Source organism: Macaca mulatta, chromosome 13 (assembly GCF_049350105.2).
Source record: "Macaca mulatta isolate MMU2019108-1 chromosome 13, T2T-MMU8v2.0, whole genome shotgun sequence".
Taxonomy (NCBI): Eukaryota; Metazoa; Chordata; class Mammalia; order Primates; family Cercopithecidae; genus Macaca; species Macaca mulatta.
The window spans coordinates 36,770,118-36,791,429 of record NC_133418.1 but is presented as its reverse complement, the minus strand read 5'-3'; positions in this window follow the sequence as shown (position 1 = coordinate 36,791,429).

Below are 21,312 nucleotides of genomic sequence, written 5' to 3'. Positions count from 1 at the left end.
CTTCTTTCCAGATTTCATCTGAGGATATTTCCATTTTCACCATAGCCCTCTATGGGCTTCCAATTGTCACTTTGCCAATTCCACAAGAACTGTCTTAGCGAAAGGCTTCTTGAGGGGAAAGCTGTAACTCTGTGAGATGATTTCACAGAACACAAAGAAGTTTCTCAGAAAGCTTCTTTCTGTTTGTTATCGGAGGATATTTCCTTTGGCCCTATAGTCTTCCAAGGGATCCGAAATATCTGTTCTCAGATTCCACAGAAATAAGGCTAGCAAAGATATCCACGAAATACAGATGTAACTCTGTGAGATGAATTAACAGAACACTAAGCAGTTTCTCAGAAAGCTTCATTCCAGATTTCATCTTGGGATATTTCCTTTTTCACCATAGCCCTCAATGGGCTTCCAAATATCACTTTGCCAATTCCACAAGAACTGTCTTAGCGAAAGGCTTCTTGAGGGGAAAGCTGTAACTCTGTGAGATGATTTCACAGAAGACAAAGAAGTTTCTCAGAAAGCTACTTTCTCTTTGTTATCAGAGGATATTTCCTTTGGCCCTATAGTCTTCCAAGGGATCCGAAATATCTGTTCTCAGATTCCACAGAAATAAAGCTAGCAAAGAGATCCACGAAATACAGATGTAACTCTGTGAGATGAATTAACAGAACACTAAGCAGTTTCTCAGAAAGCTTCTTTCCAGATTTCATCTGAGGATATTTCCTTTTTCACCATAGCCCTCTAAGGGCTTCCAAATATCACATTGCCAATTCCACAAGAACTGTCTTAGCGAAAGGCTCCTTGAGGGAAAAGCTGTAACTCTGCGAGATGATTTCACAAAACACAAAGAAGTTTCTCAGAAAGCTTCTTTCTCTTTGTTATCGGAGGATATTTTATTTGGCCCTATAGTCTTCCAAGGGATCCGAAATATCTGTTCTCTGATTCCACAGAAATAAGGCTCGCAAAGAGATCCACGAAATACAGATGTAACTCTGTGAGATGAATTAACAGAACACTAAGCAGTTTCTCAGAAAGCTTCTTTCCAGATTTCATCTGAGGATATTTCCTTTTTCATCATAGCCCTCTTAGGGCTTGCAAATATCGCTTTGCCAATTCCAGAAGAACTGTCTTAGCGAAAGGCTTCTTGAGGGGAAAGCTGTAACTCTGTGAGATGATTTCACAGAACACAAAGAAGTTTCTCAGAAAGCTTCTTTCTCTTTGTTATCGGAGTATATTTCCTTTGGCCCTATACCCTTCCAACGGATCTGAAATATCTGTTCTCAGATTCCACAGAAATAAGGCTAGCAAAGAGATCCACGAAATACAGATGTGACTCTGTGAGATGAATTAACAGAACCCTAAGCAGTTTCTCAGAAAGCTTCTTTCCAGATTTCATCTGAGGATATTTCCTTTTTCACCATAGCCCTCTATGGGCTTCCAAATATCACTTTGCCAATTCCACAGGAACTGTCTTAGCGAAAGTCTTCTTGAGGGGAAAGCTGTAACTCTGTGAGATGATTTCACAGAACACAAAGAGGTTTCTCAGAAAGCTTCATTCTGTTTGTTATCGGAGGATATTTCCTTTGGCCCTATAGTCTTCCAAAGGATCCGAAATATCTGTTCTCAGATTCCACAGAAATAAGGCTAGCAAAGAGATCCACGAAAAACAGATGTAACTCTGTGAGATGAATTAACAGAACACTAAGCAGTTTCTCAGAAAGCTTCATTCCAGATTTCATCTGGGGATATTTCCTTTTTCACCATAGCCCTCAATGGGCCTCCAAATATCACTTTGCCAATTCCACAAGAACTGTCTTAGCGAAAGGCTTCTTGAGGGCAAAGCTGTAACTCTGTGAGATGATTTCACAGAACACAAAGAAGTTTCTCAGAAAGCTACTTTCTCTTTGTTATCCGAGGATATTTCCTTTGGCCCTATAGTCTTCCAAGGGATCCGAAATATCTGTTGTCAGATTCCACAGAAATAAAGCTAGCAAAGAGATCCACGAAATACAGATGTAACTCTGTGAGATGAATTAACAGAACACTAAGCAGTTTCTCAGAAAGCTTCTTTCCAGATTTCATCTGAGGATATTGCCTTTTTCGCCATAGCCCTCTATGGGCTCCCAAATATCACATTGCCAATTCCACAAGAACTGTCTTAGCGAAAGGCTCCTTGAGGGGAAAGCTGTAACTCTGCGAGATGATTTCACGGAACACAAAGAAGTTTCTCAGAAAGCTTCTTTCTGTTTGTTATCGGAGGATATTTCCTTTGGCCCTATAGTCTTCCAAGGGATCCGAAATATCTGTTCTCTGATTCCACAGAAATAAGGCTAGCAAAGAGATCCACGAAATACAGATGTAACTCTGTGAGATGAATTAACAGAACACTAAGCAGTTTCTCAGAAAGCTTCTTTCCAGATTTCATCTGAGGATATTTCCTTTTTCACCGTAGCCCTCTATGGGCTTCCAAATATCACTTTGCCAATTCCACAAGAACTGTCTTAGCGAAAGGCTTCTTGAGGGGAAAGCTGTAACTCTGTGAGATGATTTCACAGAACACAAAGAAGTTCCCCAGAAAGCTTCTTTCTGTTTGTTATCGGAGGATATTTACTTTGACCCTATAGTCTTCCAAGTTATCCGAAATATCTGTTCTCAGATTCCACAGAAAAAAGGCTAGCAAAGAGATCCACGAAATACAGATGTAACTCTGTGACATGAATTAACAGAACACTAAGCAGTTTCTCAGAAAGCTTCTCTCCAGATTTCATCTGAGGATATTTCCATTTTCACCATAGCCCTCTATGGGCTTCCAATTGTCACTTTGCCAATTCCACAAGAACTGTCTTAGCGAAAGGCTTCTTGAGGGGAAAGCTGTAACTCTGTGAGATGATTTCACAGAACACAAAGAAGTTCCTCAGAAAGCTTCTTTCTCTTTGTTATCGGAGGACATTTCCTTTGGCCCTATAGTCTTCCAAGGGATCCGAAATATCTGTTCTCGGATTCCACAGATATAAGGCTAGCGAAGAGATCCACGAAATACAGATGTAACTCTGTGAGATGAATTAACAGAACACTAAGCAGTTTCTCAGAAAGCTTCTTTCCAGATTTCATCTGAGGTTATTTCCTTTTTCACCAAAGTCCTCTATGGGCTTCCAAATATCACCTTGCCAATTCCAGAAGAACTGTCTTACCGAAAGGCTTCTTGAGGGGAAAGCTGTAACTCTGTGAGATGATTTCACAGAACACAAAGAAGTTTCTCAGAAAGCTTCTTTCTCTTTGTTATCGGAGGATATTTCCTTTGGCCCTATAGTCTTCCAAGGGATCCGAAATATCTGTTCTCAGATTCCACAGAAATAAGGCTAGCAAAGACATCCACGAAATACAGATGTAACTCTGTGAGATGAATTAACAGAACACTAAGCAGTTTCTCAGAAAGCTTCTTTCCAGATTTCATCTGAGGATATTTCCTTTTTCATCATAGCCCTCTTAGGGCTTGCAAATATCGCTTTGCCAATTCCAGAAGAACTGTCTTAGAGAAAGGCTTCTTGAGGGGAAAGCTGTAACTCTGTGAGATGATTTCACAGAACACAAAGAAGTTTCTCAGAAAGCTTCTTTCTCTTTGTTATCGGAGTATATTTCCTTTGGCCCTATACCCTTGCAACGGATCTGAAATATCTGTTCTCAGATTCCACAGAAATAAGGCTAGCAAAGAGATCCACGAAATACAGATGTGACTCTGTGAGATGAATTAACAGAACCCTAAGCAGTTTCTCAGAAAGCTTCTTTCCAGATTTCATCTGAGGATATTTCCTTTTTCACCATAGCCCTCTATGGGCTTCCAAATATCACTTTGCCAATTCCACAGGAACTGTCCTAGCGAAAGTCTTCTTGAGGGGAAAGCTGTAACTCTGTGAGATGATTTCACAGAACACAAAGAGGTTTCTCAGAAAGCTTCATTCTGTTTGTTATCGGAGGATATTTCCTTTGGCCCTATAGTCTTCCAAAGGATCCGAAATATCTGTTCTCAGATTCCACAGAAATAAGGCTAGCAAAGAGATCCACGAAAAACAGATGTAACTCTGTGAGATGAATTAACAGAACACTAAGCAGTTTCTCAGAAAGCTTCATTCCAGATTTCATCTGGGGATATTTCCTTTTTCACCATAGCCCTCAATGGGCCTCCAAATATCACTTTGCCAATTCCACAAGAACTGTCTTAGCGAAAGGCTTCTTGAGGGCAAAGCTGTAACTCTGTGAGATGATTTCACAGAACACAAAGAAGTTTCTCAGAAAGTTACTTTCTCTTTGTTATCCGAGGATATTTCCTTTGGCCCTATAGTCTTCCAAGGGATCCGAAATATCTGTTGTCAGATTCCACAGAAATAAAGCTAGCAAAGAGATCCACGAAATACTGATGTAACTCTGTGAGATGAATTAACAGAACACTAAGCAGTTTCTCAGAAAGCTTCTTTCCAGATTTCATCTGAGGATATTGCCTTTTTCACCATAGCCCTCTATGGGCTCCCAAATATCACATTGCCAATTCCACAAGAACTGTCTTAGCGAAAGGCTCCTTGAGGGGAAAGCTGTAACTCTGCGAGATGATTTCACGGAACACAAAGAAGTTTCTCAGAAAGCTTCTTTCTGTTTGTTATCGGAGGATATTTCCTTTGGCCCTATAGTCTTCCAAGGGATCCGAAATATCTGTTCTCTGATTCCACAGAAATAAGGCTAGCAAAGAGATCCACGAAATACAGATGTAACTCTGTGAGATGAATTAACAGAACACTAAGCAGTTTCTCAGAAAGCTTCTTTCCAGATTTCATCTGAGGATATTTCCTTTTTCACCGTAGCCCTCTATGGGCTTCCAAATATCACTTTGCCAATTCCACAAGAACTGTCTTAGCGAAAGGCTTCTTGAGGGGAAAGCTGTAACTCTGTGAGATGATTTCACAGAACACAAAGAAGTTCCCCAGAAAGCTTCTTTCTGTTTGTTATCGGAGGATATTTACTTTGGCCCTATAGTCTTCCAAGGGATCCGAAATATCTGTTCTCAGATTCCACAGAAATAAGGCTAGCAAAGAGATCCATGAAAAACAGATGTAACTCTGTGAGTTGAATTAACAGAACACTAAGCAGTTTCTCAGAAAGCTTCTTTCGGATTTCATCTGAGGATATATCCTTTTTCACCATAGCCCTCTATGGGTTTCCAAATATCACTTTGCCAATTCCAGAAGAACTGTCTTAGCGAAAGGCTTCTTGAGGGGAAAGCTGAAACTCTGTGAGATGATTTCACAGAACACAAAGAAGTTTCTCAGAAAGCTTCTTTCTCTTTGTTATCGGAGGATATTTCCTTTGACCCTATAGTCTTCCAAGTTATCCGAAATATCTGTTCTCAGATTCCACAGAAAAAAGGCTAGCAAAGAGATCCACGAAATACAGATGTAACTCTGTGACATGAATTAACAGAACACTAAGCAGTTTCTCAGAAAGCTTCTCTCCAGATTTCATCTGAGGATATTTCCATTTTCACCATAGCCCTCTATGGGCTTCCAATTGTCACTTTGCCAATTCCACAAGAACTGTCTTAGCGAAAGGCTTCTTGAGGGGAAAGCTGTAACTCTGTGAGATGATTTCACAGAACACAAAGAAGTTCCTCAGAAAGCTTCTTTCTCTTTGTTATCGGAGGACATTTCCTTTGGCCCTATAGTCTTCCAAGGGATCCGAAATATCTGTTCTCGGATTCCACAGATATAAGGCTAGCGAAGAGATCCACGAAATACAGATGTAACTCTGTGAGATGAATTAACAGAACACTAAGCAGTTTCTCAGAAAGCTTCTTTCCAGATTTCATCTGAGGTTATTTCCTTTTTCACCAAAGTCCTCTATGGGCTTCCAAATATCACCTTGCCAATTCCAGAAGAACTGTCTTACCGAAAGGCTTCTTGAGGGGAAAGCTGTAACTCTGTGAGATGATTTCACAGAACACAAAGAAGTTTCTCAGAAAGCTTCTTTCTCTTTGTTATCGGAGGATATTTCCTTTGGCCCTATAGTCTTCCAAGGGATCCGAAATATCTGTTCTCAGATTCCACAGAAATAAGGCTAGCAAAGAGATCCACGAAATACAGATGTAACTCTGTGAGATGAATTAACAGAACACTAAGCAGTTTCTCAGAAAGCTTCTTTCCAGTTTTCAACTGAGGATATTTCCTTTTTCACCATAGCCATGAATGGGCTTCCAAATATCACTTTGCCAATTCCACAAGAACTGTCTAAGCAAAAGGCTTCTTGAGGGGAAAGCTGTAACTCTGTGAGATGATTTCACAGAACCCAAAGAAGTTCCTCAGAAAGCTTCTTTCTATTTGTTATCGGAGGAAATTTCCTTTGGCCCTATAGTCTTCCAAGGGATCCGAAATATCTGTTGTCAGATTCCACAGAAATAAAGCTAGCAAAGAGATCCACGAAATACAGATGTAACTCTGTGAGATGAATTAACAGAACACTAAGCAGTTTCTCAGAAAGCTTCTTTCCAGATTTCATCTGAGGATATTGCCTTTTTCACCATAGCCCTCTATGGGCTCCCAAATATCACATTGCCAATTCCACAAGAACTGTCTTAGCGAAAGGCTCCTTGAGGGGAAAGCTGTAACTCTGCGAGATGATTTCACGGAACACAAAGAAGTTTCTCAGAAAGCTTCTTTCTGTTTGTTATCGGAGGATATTTCCTTTGGCCCTATAGTCTTCCAAGGGATCCGAAATATCTGTTCTCTGATTCCACAGAAATAAGGCTAGCAAAGAGATCCACGAAATACAGATGTAACTCTGTGAGATGAATTAACAGAACACTAAGCAGTTTCTCAGAAAGCTTCTTTCCAGATTTCATCTGAGGATATTTCCTTTTTCACCGTAGCCCTCTATGGGCTTCCAAATATCACTTTGCCAATTCCACAAGAACTGTCTTAGCGAAAGGCTTCTTGAGGGGAAAGCTGTAACTCTGTGAGATGATTTCACAGAACACAAAGAAGTTCCCCAGAAAGCTTCTTTCTGTTTGTTATCGGAGGATATTTACTTTGGCCCTATAGTCTTCCAAGGGATCCGAAATATCTGTTCTCAGATTCCACAGAAATAAGGCTAGCAAAGAGATCCATGAAAAACAGATGTAACTCTGTGAGTTGAATTAACAGAACACTAAGCAGTTTCTCAGAAAGCTTCTTTCGGATTTCATCTGAGGATATATCCTTTTTCACCATAGCCCTCTATGGGTTTCCAAATATCACTTTGCCAATTCCAGAAGAACTGTCTTAGCGAAAGGCTTCTTGAGGGGAAAGCTGTAACTCTGTGAGATGGTTTCACAGAACACAAAGAAGTTTCTCAGAAAGCTTCTTTCTCTTTGTTATCGGAGGATATTTCCTTTGACCCTATAGTCTTCCAAGTTATCCGAAATATCTGTTCTCAGATTCCACAGAAAAAAGGCTAGCAAAGAGATCCACGAAATACAGATGTAACTCTGTGACATGAATTAACAGAACACTAAGCAGTTTCTCAGAAAGCTTCTCTCCAGATTTCATCTGAGGATATTTCCATTTTCACCATAGCCCTCTATGGGCTTCCAATTGTCACTTTGCCAATTCCACAAGAACTGTCTTAGCGAAAGGCTTCTTGAGGGGAAAGCTGTAACTCTGTGAGATGATTTCACAGAACACAAAGAAGTTCCTCAGAAAGCTTCTTTCTCTTTGTTATCGGAGGACATTTCCTTTGGCCCTATAGTCTTCCAAGGGATCCGAAATATCTGTTCTCGGATTCCACAGATATAAGGCTAGCGAAGAGATCCACGAAATACAGATGTAACTCTGTGAGATGAATTAACAGAACACTAAGCAGTTTCTCAGAAAGCTTCTTTCCAGATTTCATCTGAGGTTATTTCCTTTTTCACCAAAGTCCTCTATGGGCTTCCAAATATCACCTTGCCAATTCCAGAAGAACTGTCTTACCGAAAGGCTTCTTGAGGGGAAAGCTGTAACTCTGTGAGATGATTTCACAGAACACAAAGAAGTTTCTCAGAAAGCTTCTTTCTCTTTGTTATCGGAGGATATTTCCTTTGGCCCTATAGTCTTCCAAGGGATCCGAAATATCTGTTCTCAGATTCCACAGAAATAAGGCTAGCAAAGAGATCCACGAAATACAGATGTAACTCTGTGAGATGAATTAACAGAACACTAAGCAGTTTCTCAGAAAGCTTCTTTCCAGTTTTCAACTGAGGATATTTCCTTTTTCACCATAGCCATGAATGGGCTTCCAAATATCACTTTGCCAATTCCACAAGAACTGTCTAAGCAAAAGGCTTCTTGAGGGGAAAGCTGTAACTCTGTGAGATGATTTCACAGAACCCAAAGAAGTTCCTCAGAAAGCTTCTTTCTATTTGTTATCGGAGGAAATTTCCTTTGGCCCTATAGTCTTCAAAGGGATCCGAAATATCTGTTCTCAGATTCCACAGAAATAAGGCTAGCAAAGAGATCCAGGAAATACAGATGTAACTCTGTGAGATGAATTAACAGAACACTAAGCAGTTTCTCAGAAAGCTTCTTTCCAGATTTCATCTGAGGATATTGCCTTTTTCATCATAGCCCTCTATGGGCTTCCAAATATCACATTGCCAATTCCACAAGAACTGTCTTAGCGAAAGGCTCCTTGAGGGGAAAGCTGTAACTCTGCGAGATGATTTCACGGAACACAAAGAAGTTTCTCAGAAAGCTTCTTTCTGTTTGTTATCGGAGGATATTTCCTTTGGCCCTATAGTCTTCCAAGGGATCCGAAATATCTGTTCTCTGATTCCACAGAAATAAGGCTAGCAAAGAGATCTACGAAATACAGATGTAACTCTGTGAGATGAATTAACAGAACACTAAGCAGTTTCTCAGAAAGCTTCTTTCCAGATTTCATCTGAGGATATTTCCTTTTTCACCGTAGCCCTCTATGGGCTTCCAAATAGCACTTTGCCAATTCCACAAGAACTGTCTTAGCGAAAGGCTTCTTGAGGGGAAAGCTGTAACTCTGTGAGATGATTTCACAGAACACAAAGAAGTTCCCCAGAAAGCTTCTTTCTCTTTGTTATCGGAGGATATTTACTTTGGCCCCATAGTCTTCCAAGGGATCCGAAATATCTGTTCTCAGATTCCACAGAAATAAGGCTAGCAAAGAGATCCATGAAAAACAGATGTAACTCTGTGAGATGAATTAACAGAACACTAAGCAGTTTCTCAGAAAGCTTCTTTCGGATTTCATCTGAGGATATATCCTTTTTCACCATAGCCCTCTATGGGTTTCCAAATATCACTTTGCCAATTCCACAAGAACTGTCTTAGCGAAAGGCTTCTTGAGGGGAAAGCTGTAACTCTGTGAGATGATTTCACAGAACAAAAAGAAGTTTCTCAGAAAGCTTCTTTCTCTTTGTTATCGGAGGATATTTCCTTTGACCCTATAGTCTTCCAAGTTATCCGAAATATCTGTTCTCAGATTCCACAGAAATAAGGCTAGCAAAGAGATCCAGGAAATACAGATGAAACTCTGTGAGATGAATTAACAGAACACTAAGCAGTTACTCAGAAAGCTTCTTTCCAGATTTCATCTGAGGATATTTCCTTTTTCAACATAGACCTCTATGGGCTTCCAAATATCACTTTGGCAATTCCACAAGAACTGTCTTAGCGAAAGGCTTCTTGAAGGGAAAGCTGTAACCCTGTGAGTTGATTTCACAGAACACAAAGAAGTTTCTCAGAAAGCTTCTGTCTCTTTGTTATCGGAGGATATTTCCTTTGGCCCTATAGTCTTCCAAGGGATCCGAAATATCTGTTCTCAGATTCCACAGAAATAAGGCTAGCAAAGAGATCCACGAAATACAGATGTAACCCTGTGAGATGAATTAACAGAACTCTAAGCAGTTTCTCAGAAAGCTTCTTTCCAGATTTCATCTGAGGATATTTCCTTTTTCACATAGCCCTCTAAGGGCTTCCAGTTATCACTTTGCCAATTTCACAAGAACTTTCTTAGCGAAAGGCTTCTTGAGTGGAAAGCTGTAACTCTGTGAGATGATTTCACAGAACACAAAGAAGTTCCTCAGAAAGCTTCTTTCTGTTTGTTATCGGAGGATATTTCCTTTGGCCCTATAGTCTTCCAAGGGATCCGAAATATCTGTTCTCAGATTCCACAGAAATAAGGCTAGCAAAGAGATCCATGAAAAACAGATGTAACTCTGTGAGTTGAATTAACAGAACACTAAGCAGTTTCTCAGAAAGCTTCTTTCGGATTTCATCTGAGGATATATCCTTTTTCACCATAGCCCTCTATGGGTTTCCAAATATCACTTTGCCAATTCCAGAAGAACTGTCTTAGCGAAAGGCTTCTTGAGGGGAAAGCTGTAACTCTGTGAGATGGTTTCACAGAACACAAAGAAGTTTCTCAGAAAGCTTCTTTCTCTTTGTTATCGGAGGATATTTCCTTTGACCCTATAGTCTTCCAAGTTATCCGAAATATCTGTTCTCAGATTCCACAGAAAAAAGGCTAGCAAAGAGATCCACGAAATACAGATGTAACTCTGTGACATGAATTAACAGAACACTAAGCAGTTTCTCAGAAAGCTTCTCTCCAGATTTCATCTGAGGATATTTCCATTTTCACCATAGCCCTCTATGGGCTTCCAATTGTCACTTTGCCAATTCCACAAGAACTGTCTTAGCGAAAGGCTTCTTGAGGGGAAAGCTGTAACTCTGTGAGATGATTTCACAGAACACAAAGAAGTTCCTCAGAAAGCTTCTTTCTCTTTGTTATCGGAGGACATTTCCTTTGGCCCTATAGTCTTCCAAGGGATCCGAAATATCTGTTCTCGGATTCCACAGATATAAGGCTAGCGAAGAGATCCACGAAATACAGATGTAACTCTGTGAGATGAATTAACAGAACACTAAGCAGTTTCTCAGAAAGCTTCTTTCCAGATTTCATCTGAGGTTATTTCCTTTTTCACCAAAGTCCTCTATGGGCTTCCAAATATCACCTTGCCAATTCCAGAAGAACTGTCTTACCGAAAGGCTTCTTGAGGGGAAAGCTGTAACTCTGTGAGATGATTTCACAGAACACAAAGAAGTTTCTCAGAAAGCTTCTTTCTCTTTGTTATCGGAGGATATTTCCTTTGGCCCTATAGTCTTCCAAGGGATCCGAAATATCTGTTCTCAGATTCCACAGAAATAAGGCTAGCAAAGAGATCCACGAAATACAGATGTAACTCTGTGAGATGAATTAACAGAACACTAAGCAGTTTCTCAGAAAGCTTCTTTCCAGTTTTCAACTGAGGATATTTCCTTTTTCACCATAGCCATGAATGGGCTTCCAAATATCACTTTGCCAATTCCACAAGAACTGTCTAAGCAAAAGGCTTCTTGAGGGGAAAGCTGTAACTCTGTGAGATGATTTCACAGAACCCAAAGAAGTTCCTCAGAAAGCTTCTTTCTATTTGTTATCGGAGGAAATTTCCTTTGGCCCTATAGTCTTCAAAGGGATCCGAAATATCTGTTCTCAGATTCCACAGAAATAAGGCTAGCAAAGAGATCCAGGAAATACAGATGTAACTCTGTGAGATGAATTAACAGAACACTAAGCAGTTTCTCAGAAAGCTTCTTTCCAGATTTCATCTGAGGATATTGCCTTTTTCATCATAGCCCTCTATGGGCTTCCAAATATCACATTGCCAATTCCACAAGAACTGTCTTAGCGAAAGGCTCCTTGAGGGGAAAGCTGTAACTCTGCGAGATGATTTCACGGAACACAAAGAAGTTTCTCAGAAAGCTTCTTTCTGTTTGTTATCGGAGGATATTTCCTTTGGCCCTATAGTCTTCCAAGGGATCCGAAATATCTGTTCTCTGATTCCACAGAAATAAGGCTAGCAAAGAGATCTACGAAATACAGATGTAACTCTGTGAGATGAATTAACAGAACACTAAGCAGTTTCTCAGAAAGCTTCTTTCCAGATTTCATCTGAGGATATTTCCTTTTTCACCGTAGCCCTCTATGGGCTTCCAAATAGCACTTTGCCAATTCCACAAGAACTGTCTTAGCGAAAGGCTTCTTGAGGGGAAAGCTGTAACTCTGTGAGATGATTTCACAGAACACAAAGAAGTTCCCCAGAAAGCTTCTTTCTCTTTGTTATCGGAGGATATTTACTTTGGCCCCATAGTCTTCCAAGGGATCCGAAATATCTGTTCTCAGATTCCACAGAAATAAGGCTAGCAAAGAGATCCATGAAAAACAGATGTAACTCTGTGAGATGAATTAACAGAACACTAAGCAGTTTCTCAGAAAGCTTCTTTCGGATTTCATCTGAGGATATATCCTTTTTCACCATAGCCCTCTATGGGTTTCCAAATATCACTTTGCCAATTCCACAAGAACTGTCTTAGCGAAAGGCTTCTTGAGGGGAAAGCTGTAACTCTGTGAGATGATTTCACAGAACAAAAAGAAGTTTCTCAGAAAGCTTCTTTCTCTTTGTTATCGGAGGATATTTCCTTTGACCCTATAGTCTTCCAAGTTATCCGAAATATCTGTTCTCAGATTCCACAGAAATAAGGCTAGCAAAGAGATCCAGGAAATACAGATGAAACTCTGTGAGATGAATTAACAGAACACTAAGCAGTTACTCAGAAAGCTTCTTTCCAGATTTCATCTGAGGATATTTCCTTTTTCAACATAGACCTCTATGGGCTTCCAAATATCACTTTGGCAATTCCACAAGAACTGTCTTAGCGAAAGGCTTCTTGAAGGGAAAGCTGTAACCCTGTGAGTTGATTTCACAGAACACAAAGAAGTTTCTCAGAAAGCTTCTGTCTCTTTGTTATCGGAGGATATTTCCTTTGGCCCTATAGTCTTCCAAGGGATCCGAAATATCTGTTCTCAGATTCCACAGAAATAAGGCTAGCAAAGAGATCCACGAAATACAGATGTAACCCTGTGAGATGAATTAACAGAACTCTAAGCAGTTTCTCAGAAAGCTTCTTTCCAGATTTCATCTGAGGATATTTCCTTTTTCACATAGCCCTCTAAGGGCTTCCAGTTATCACTTTGCCAATTTCACAAGAACTTTCTTAGCGAAAGGCTTCTTGAGTGGAAAGCTGTAACTCTGTGAGATGATTTCACAGAACACAAAGAAGTTCCTCAGAAAGCTTCTTTCTCTTTGTTATCGGAGGATATTTCCTTTGGCCCTATAATCTTCAAAGGGATCCGAAATATCTGTTCTCAGATTCCACAGAAATGAGGCTAGCAAAGAGATCCACGAAATACAGATGTAACTCTTTGACATGAATTAAGAGAACACTAAGCAGTTTCTCAGAAAGCTTCTTTCCAGATTTCATCTGAGGATATTTCCATTTTCACCATAGCCCTCTATGGGCTTCCAATTGTCACTTTGCCAATTCCACAAGATCTGTCTTAGCGAAAGGCTTCTTGAGGGGAAAGCTGTAACTCTGTGAGATGATTTCACAGAACACAAAGAAGTTTCTCAGAAAGCTTCTTTCTCTTTGTTATCGGAGGATATTTCCTTTGGCCCTATAGTCTTCCAAAGGATCCGAAATATCTGTTCTCAGATTCCACAGAAATAAGGCTAGCAAAGAGATCCACGAAATACAGATGTAACTCTGTGAGATGAATTAACAGAACACTAAGCAGTATCTCAGAATGCTTCTTTCCAGATTTCATCTGAGGATATTTCCTTTTTCACCATAGCCCTCTATGGGCTTCCAAATATCACTTTGCCAATTCCACAAGAACTGTCTTAGCGAAAGGCTTCTTGAGGGGAAAGCTGTAACTCTGTGAGATGATTTCACAGAACACAAAGAAGTTCCTCAGAAAGCTTCTTTCGCTTTGTTATCGGAGGACATTTCCTTTGGCCCTTTAGTCTTCCAAGGGATCCGAAATATCTGTTCTCAGATTCCACAGATATAAGGCTAGCGAAGAGATCCACGAAATACAGATGTAACTCTGTGAGATGAATTAACAGAACACTAAGCAGTTTCTCAGAAAGCTTCTTTCCAGATTTCATATGAGGTTATTTCCTTTTTCACCAAAGTCCTCTATGGGCTTCCAAATATCACCTTGCCAATTCCAGAAGAACTGTCTTACCGAAAGGCTTCTTGAGGGGAAAGCTGTAACTCTGTTAGATGATTTCACAGAACACAAAGAAGTTTCTCAGAAAGCTTCTTTCTCTTTGTTATCGTAGGATATTTCCTTTGGCCCTATAGTCTTCCAAGGGATCCCAATTATCTGTTCTCAGATTCCACAGAAATAAGGCTAGCAAAGAGATCCACGAAATACAGATGTAACTCTGTGAGATGAATTAACAGAACACTAAGCAGTTTCTCAGAAAGCTTCTTTCCAGATTTCGTCTGAGGATATTTCCTCTTTCACCATAGCCCTCTATGGACTTCCAAATATCACTTTGCCAATTCCACAAGAACTGTCTTAGTGAAAGGCTTCTTGAGGGGAAAGCTGTAAGTCTGTGAGATGATTTCACAGAACACAAAGACGTTTCTCAGAAAGCTTCTTTCTCTTTGTTATCGGAGGATATTTCCTTTGGCCCTATAGTCTTCCAAGGGATCCGAAATATCTGTTCTCAGATTCCACAGAAATAAGGCTAGCAAAGAGATCCACGAAATACCCATGTAACTCTGTGACATGAATTAACAGAACACTAAGCAGTTTCTCAGAAAGCTTCTTTCCAGATTTCATCTGAGGTTATTTCTTTTTTCACCATATCCCTCTATGGGCTTCCAAATATCACTTTGCCAATTCCACAAGAACTGTCATAGCGAAAGGCTTCTTGAGGGGAAAGCTGTAGCTCTGTGAGATGATTTCACAGAACACAAAGAAGTTTCTCAGAAAGCTTCTTTCTCTTTGTTATCGGAGGACATTTCCTTTCGCCCTATAGTCTTCAAAGGGATCCGAAATATCTGTTCTCAGATTCCACAGAAATAAGGCTAGCAAAGAGATCCACGAAATACAGATGTAACACTGTGAGATGAATTAACAGAACACTAAGCAGTTTCTCAGAAAACTTCTTTCCAGATTTCATCTGAGGATATTTCCTTTTTCACCATAGCCCTCAATGGGCTTCCAAATATCACTTTGCCAATTCCAGAAGAACTGTCTCAGCGAAAGGCTTCTTGCGGCGAAAGCTGTAGCTCTGTGAGATGATTTCACAAAACACAAAGAAGTTTCTCAGAAAGCTTCTTTCTCTTTGTTATCGGAGGCCATTTCCTTTGGCCCTATAGTCTTCAAAGGGATCCGAAATATCTGTTCTCAGATTCCACAGAAATAAGGCTAGCAAAGAGATCCACGAAATACAGATATAACTCTGTGAGTTGAATTAACAGAACACTAAGCAGTTTCTCAGAAAGCTTCTTTCCATTTTTCATCTGAGGATATTTCCTTTTTCACCATACCCATCTATGGGCTTCCAAATATCACTTTGCCAATTCCACAAGAACTGTCTCAGCGAAAGGCTTCTTGAAGGGAAAGCTGTAACTCTGTGAGATGATTTCACAGAACACAAAGATGTTTCTCAGAAAGCTTTTTTCTCTTTGTTATCGGAGGATATTTCCTTTGGCCCTATAGTCTTCCTAGGGATCCGAAATATCTGTTCTCAGAGTCCACAGTAATAAGGCTAGCAAAGAGATCCACGAAATACCGATGTAACTCTGTGACATGAATTAACAGAACACTAAGCAGTTTCTCAGAAAGCTTCTTTCCAGATTTCATCTGAGGTTATTTCCTTTTTCACCAAAGTCCTCTATGGGCTTCCAAATATCACTTTGCCAATTCCACAAGAACTGTCTTAGCGAAAGGCTTTTTGAGGGGAAAGCTGTAACTCTGTGAGATGATTTCACAGAACACAAAGAAGTTTCTCAGAAAGCTTCTTTCTCTTTGTTATCGGAGGATATTTCCTTTGGCCCTATAGTCTTCCAAGGGATCTGAAATATCTGTTCTCAGATTCCACAGAAGTAAGGCTAGCAAATAGATCCACGAAATACAGATGTATCTCTGTGAGACGAATTAACAGAACACTAAGCAGTTTCTCAGAAAGCTTCTTTCCAGATTTCATCTGAGGATATTTCCTTTTTCACCATAGCCCTCTATGGGCTTCCAAATATCACATTGCCAATTCCACAAGAACTGCCTTAGCGAAAGGCTTCTTGAGGGGAAAGCTGTAACTCTGTGAGATGATTTCACAGAACACAAAGAAGTTTCTAAGAAAGCTTCTTTCTCTTTGTTATCGGAGGATATTTCCTTTGGCCCTATATTCTTCCAAGGGATCCGAAATATCTGTTCTCAGATTCCACAGAAATAAGGCTAGCAAAGAGATCCACGAAATACAGATGTAACTCTGTGAGATGAATTAACAGAACACTAAGCAGTTTCTCAGAAAGCTTCTTTCCAGATTTCATCTGAGGTTATTTCCTTTTTCACCAAAGTCCTCTATGGGCTTCCAAATATCACTTTGCCAATTCCAGAAGAACTGTCTTAGCGAAAGGCTTCTTGAGGGGAAAGCTGTAACTCTGTGAGATGATTTCACAGAACACAAAGAAGTTTCTCAGAAAGATTCTTTCTCTTTGTTATCGGAGGATATTTCATTTGGCCTTATAGTCTTCTAAGGGATCCGAAATATCTGTTCACAGATTCCACAGAAATAAGGCTATCAAAGAGATCCACGAAATACAGATGTAACTCTGTGAGATGAATTAACAGAACACTAAGCAGTTTCTCAGAAAGCTTCTTTCCAGATTTCATCTGAGGATATTTCCTTTTTCACCATAGCCCTCTATGGGCTTCCAAATATCACTTTGCCAATTCCTCAAGAACTGTCTTAGTGAAAGGCTTCTTGAGGGGAAAGCTGTAACTCTGCGAGATGATTTCACAGAACACAAAGACGTTTCTCAGAAAGTTTCTTTCTCTTAGTTATCGGAGGATATTTCCTTTGGCCCTATAGTCTTCCAAGGGATCCGAAATATCTGTTCTCAGATTCCACAGAAACAAGGCTAGCAAAGAGATCCACGAAATACAGATGTAACTCTGTGAGATGAATTAAAAGAACACTAAGCAGTTTCTCAGAAAGCTTCTTTCCATATTTCATCTGAGGATATTTCCTTTTTCACCATAGCCCTCAATGGGCTTCCAAATATCACTTTGCCAATTCCAGAAGAACTGTCTTAGCGAAAGGCTTCTTGAGGGGAAAGCTGTAACTTTGTGAGATGATTTCACAAAACACAAAGAAGTTTCTCAGAAAGCTTCTTTCTCTTTGTTATCGGAGGACATTTCCTTTGGCCCTATAGTCTTCCAAGGGATCCGAAATATCTGTTCTCAGATTCCACAGAAATAAGGCTAGCAAAGAGATCCACGATATACAGATATAACTCTGTGAGTTGAATTAACAGAACACTAAGCAGTTTCTCAGAAAGCTTCTTTCCATTTTTCATCTGAGGATATTTCCTTTTTCACCATAGCCCTCTATGGGATTCCAAATATCACTTTGCCAATTCCACAAGAACTGTCTTAGCGAAAGGCTTTTTGAGGGAAAGCTGTAACTCTGTGAGATGATTTCACAGAACACAAAGAAGTTTCTCAGAAAGCTTCTTTCTCTTTGTTATCGGAGGATATTTCCTTTGGCCCTATAGTCTTCCAAGGGATCCGAAATATCTGTTCTCAGATTCCACAGAAATAAGGCTAGCAAAGAGATCCACGAAATACCGATGTAACTCTGTGAGATGAATTAACAGAACACTAAGCAGTTTCTCAGAAAGCTTCTTTCCAGATTTCATCTGAGGTTATTTCCTTTTTCACCAAAGTCCTCTATGGGCTTCCAAATATCACTTTGCCAATTCCAGAAGAACTGTCTTAGCGAAAGGCTTCTTGAGGGGAAAGCTGTAACTCTGTGAGATGATTTCACAGAACACAAAGAAGTTTCTCAGAAAGATTCTTTCCCTTTGTTATCGGAGGATATTTCATTTGGCCCTATAGTGTTCCAAGGGATCCGAAATATCTGTTCTCAGATTCCACAGAAATAAGGCTAGCAAAGTGATCCACGAAAGACAGATGGAACTCTGTGAGATGAATTAACAGAACACTAAGCAGTTTCCAGGAAGCTTCTTTCCAGATTTCATCTGAGGATATTTCCTTTTTCACCATAGCCCTCTATGGGCTTCCAAATATCACTTTGGAATTCCACAAGAACTGTCTTAGCGAAAGGCTTCTTGAGGGGAAAGCTGTAGCTCTGTGAGATGATTTCACAGAACACAAAGAGGTTTCTCAGAAAGCTTCTTTCTCTTTGTTATCGGAGGACATTTCCTTTGGCCCTATAGTCTTCAAAGGGATCCGAAATATCTGTTCTCAGATCCCACAGAAATAAGGCGAGCAAAGAGATCCACGAAATACAGATGTAACTCTGTGAGATGAATTAACAGAACACTAAGCAGTTTCTCAGAAAGCTTCTTTCCAGATTTCATCTGAGGATATTTCCTTTTTCACCATAGCCCTCTATGGGCTTCCAAATATCACTTTGCCAATTCCACAAGAACTGTCTTAGCGAAAGGCTTCTTGAGGGGAAAGCTGTAACTCTGTGAGATGATTTCACAGAACACAAAGAAGTTTCTCAGAAAGCTTCTTTCTGTTTGTTATCGGAGGATATTTCCTTTGGCCCTATAGTCTTCCAAGGGATCCGAAATATCTGTTCTCAGATACCACAGAAATAAGGCTAGCAAAGAGATCCACGAAAAACAGATGTAACTCTGTGAGATGAATTAACAGAACACTAAGCAGTTTCTCAGAAAGCTTCATTCCAGATTTCATCTGTGGATATTTCCTTTTTCACCATAGCCCTCAATGGGCTTCCAAATATCACTTTGCCAATTCCTCAAGAACTGTCTTAGTGAAAGGCTTCTTGAGGGGAAAGCTGTAACTCTGCGAGATGATTTCACAGAACACAAAGACGTTTCTCAGAAAGCTTCTTTCTCTTTGTTATCGGAGGATATTTCCTTTGGCCCTATAGTCTTCCAAGGGATCCGAAATATCTGTTCTCAGATTCCACAGAAATAAGGCTAGCAAAGAGATCCACGAAATACCCATGTAACTCTGTGACATGAATTAACAGAACACTAAGCAGTTTCTCAGAAAGCTTCTTTCCAGATTTCATCTGAGGTTATTTCTTTTTTCACCATATCCCTCTATGGGCTTCCAAATATCACTTTGCCAATTCCACAAGAACTGTCATAGCGAAAGGCTTCTTGAGGGGAAAGCTGTAGCTCTGTGAGATGATTTCACAGAACACAAAGAAGTTTCTCAGAAAGCTTCTTTCTCTTTGTTATCGGAGGACATTTCCTTTCGCCCTATAGTCTTCAAAGGGATCCGAAATATCTGTTCTCAGATTCCACAGAAATAAGGCTAGCAAAGAGATCCACGAAATACAGATGTAACACTGTGAGATGAATTAACAGAACACTAAGCAGTTTCTCAGAAAACTTCTTTCCAGATTTCATCTGAGGATATTTCCTTTTTCACCATAGCCCTCAATGGGCTTCCAAATATCACTTTGCCAATTCCAGAAGAACTGTCTCAGCGAAAGGCTTCTTGCGGCGAAAGCTGTAGCTCTGTGAGATGATTCCACAAAACACAAAGAAGTTTCTCAGAAAGCTTCTTTCTCTTTGTTATCGGAGGCCATTTCCTTTGGCCCTATAGTCTTCAAAGGGATCCGAAATATCTGTTCTCAGATTCCACAGAAATAAGGCTAGCAAAGAGATCCACGAAATACAGATATAACTCTGTGAGTTGAATTAACAGAACACTAAGCAGTTTCTCAGAAAGCTTCTTTCCATTTTTCATCTGAGGATATTTCCTTTTTCACCATACCCATCTATGGGCTTCCAAATATCACTTTGCCAATTCCACAAGAACTGTCTCAGCGAAAGGCTTCTTGAAGGGAAAGCTGTAACTCTGTGAGATGATTTCACAGAACACAAAGATGTTTCTCAGAAAGCTTTTTTCTCTTTGTTATCGGAGGATATTTCCTTTGGCCCTATAGTCTTCCTAGGGATCCGAAATATCTGTTCTCAGAGTCCACAGTAATAAGGCTAGCAAAGAGATCCACGAAATACCGATGTAACTCTGTGACATGAATTAACAGAACACTAAGCAGTTTCTCAGAAAGCTTCTTTCCAGATTTCATCTGAGGTTATTTCCTTTTTCACCAAAGTCCTCTATGGGCTTCCAAATATCACTTTGCCAATTCCACAAGAACTGTCTTAGCGAAAGGCTTTTTGAGGGGAAAGCTGTAACTCTGTGAGATGATTTCACAGAACACAAAGAAGTTTCTCAGAAAGCTTCTTTCTCTTTGTTATCGGAGGATATTTCCTTTGGCCCTATAGTCTTCCAAGGGATCTGAAATATCTGTTCTCAGATTCCACAGAAGTAAGGCTAGCAAATAGATCCACGAAATACAGATGTATCTCTGTGAGACGAATTAACAGAACACTAAGCAGTTTCTCAGAAAGCTTCTTTCCAGATTTCATCTGAGGATATTTCCTTTTTCACCATAGCCCTCTATGGGCTTCCAAATATCACATTGCCAATTCCACAAGAACTGCCTTAGCGAAAGGCTTCTTGAGGGGAAAGCTGTAACTCTGTGAGATGATTTCACAGAACACAAAGAAGTTTCTAAGAAAGCTTCTTTCTCTTTGTTATCGGAGGATATTTCCTTTGGCCCTATATTCTTCCAAGGGATCCGAAATATCTGTTCTCAGATTCCACAGAAATAAGGCTAGCAAAGAGATCCACGAAATACAGATGTAACTCTGTGAGATGAATTAACAGAACACTAAGCAGTTTCTCAGAAAGCTTCTTTCCAGATTTCATCTGAGGTTATTTCCTTTTTCACCAAAGTCCTCTATGGGCTTCCAAATATCACTTTGCCAATTCCAGAAGAACTGTCTTAGAGAAAGGCTTCTTGAGGGGAAAGCTGTAACTCTGTGAGATGATTTCACAGAACACAAAGAAGTTTCTCAGAAAGATTCTTTCTCTTTGTTATCGGAGGATATTTCATTTGGCCTTATAGTCTTCTAAGGGATCCGAAATATCTGTTCTCAGATTCCACAGAAATAAGGCTATCAAAGAGATCCACGAAATACAGATGTAACTCTGTGAGATGAAGTAACAGAACACTAAGCAGTTTCTCGGAAAGCTTCTTTCCAGATTTCATCTGAGGATATTTCCTTTTTCACCATAGCCCTCTATGGG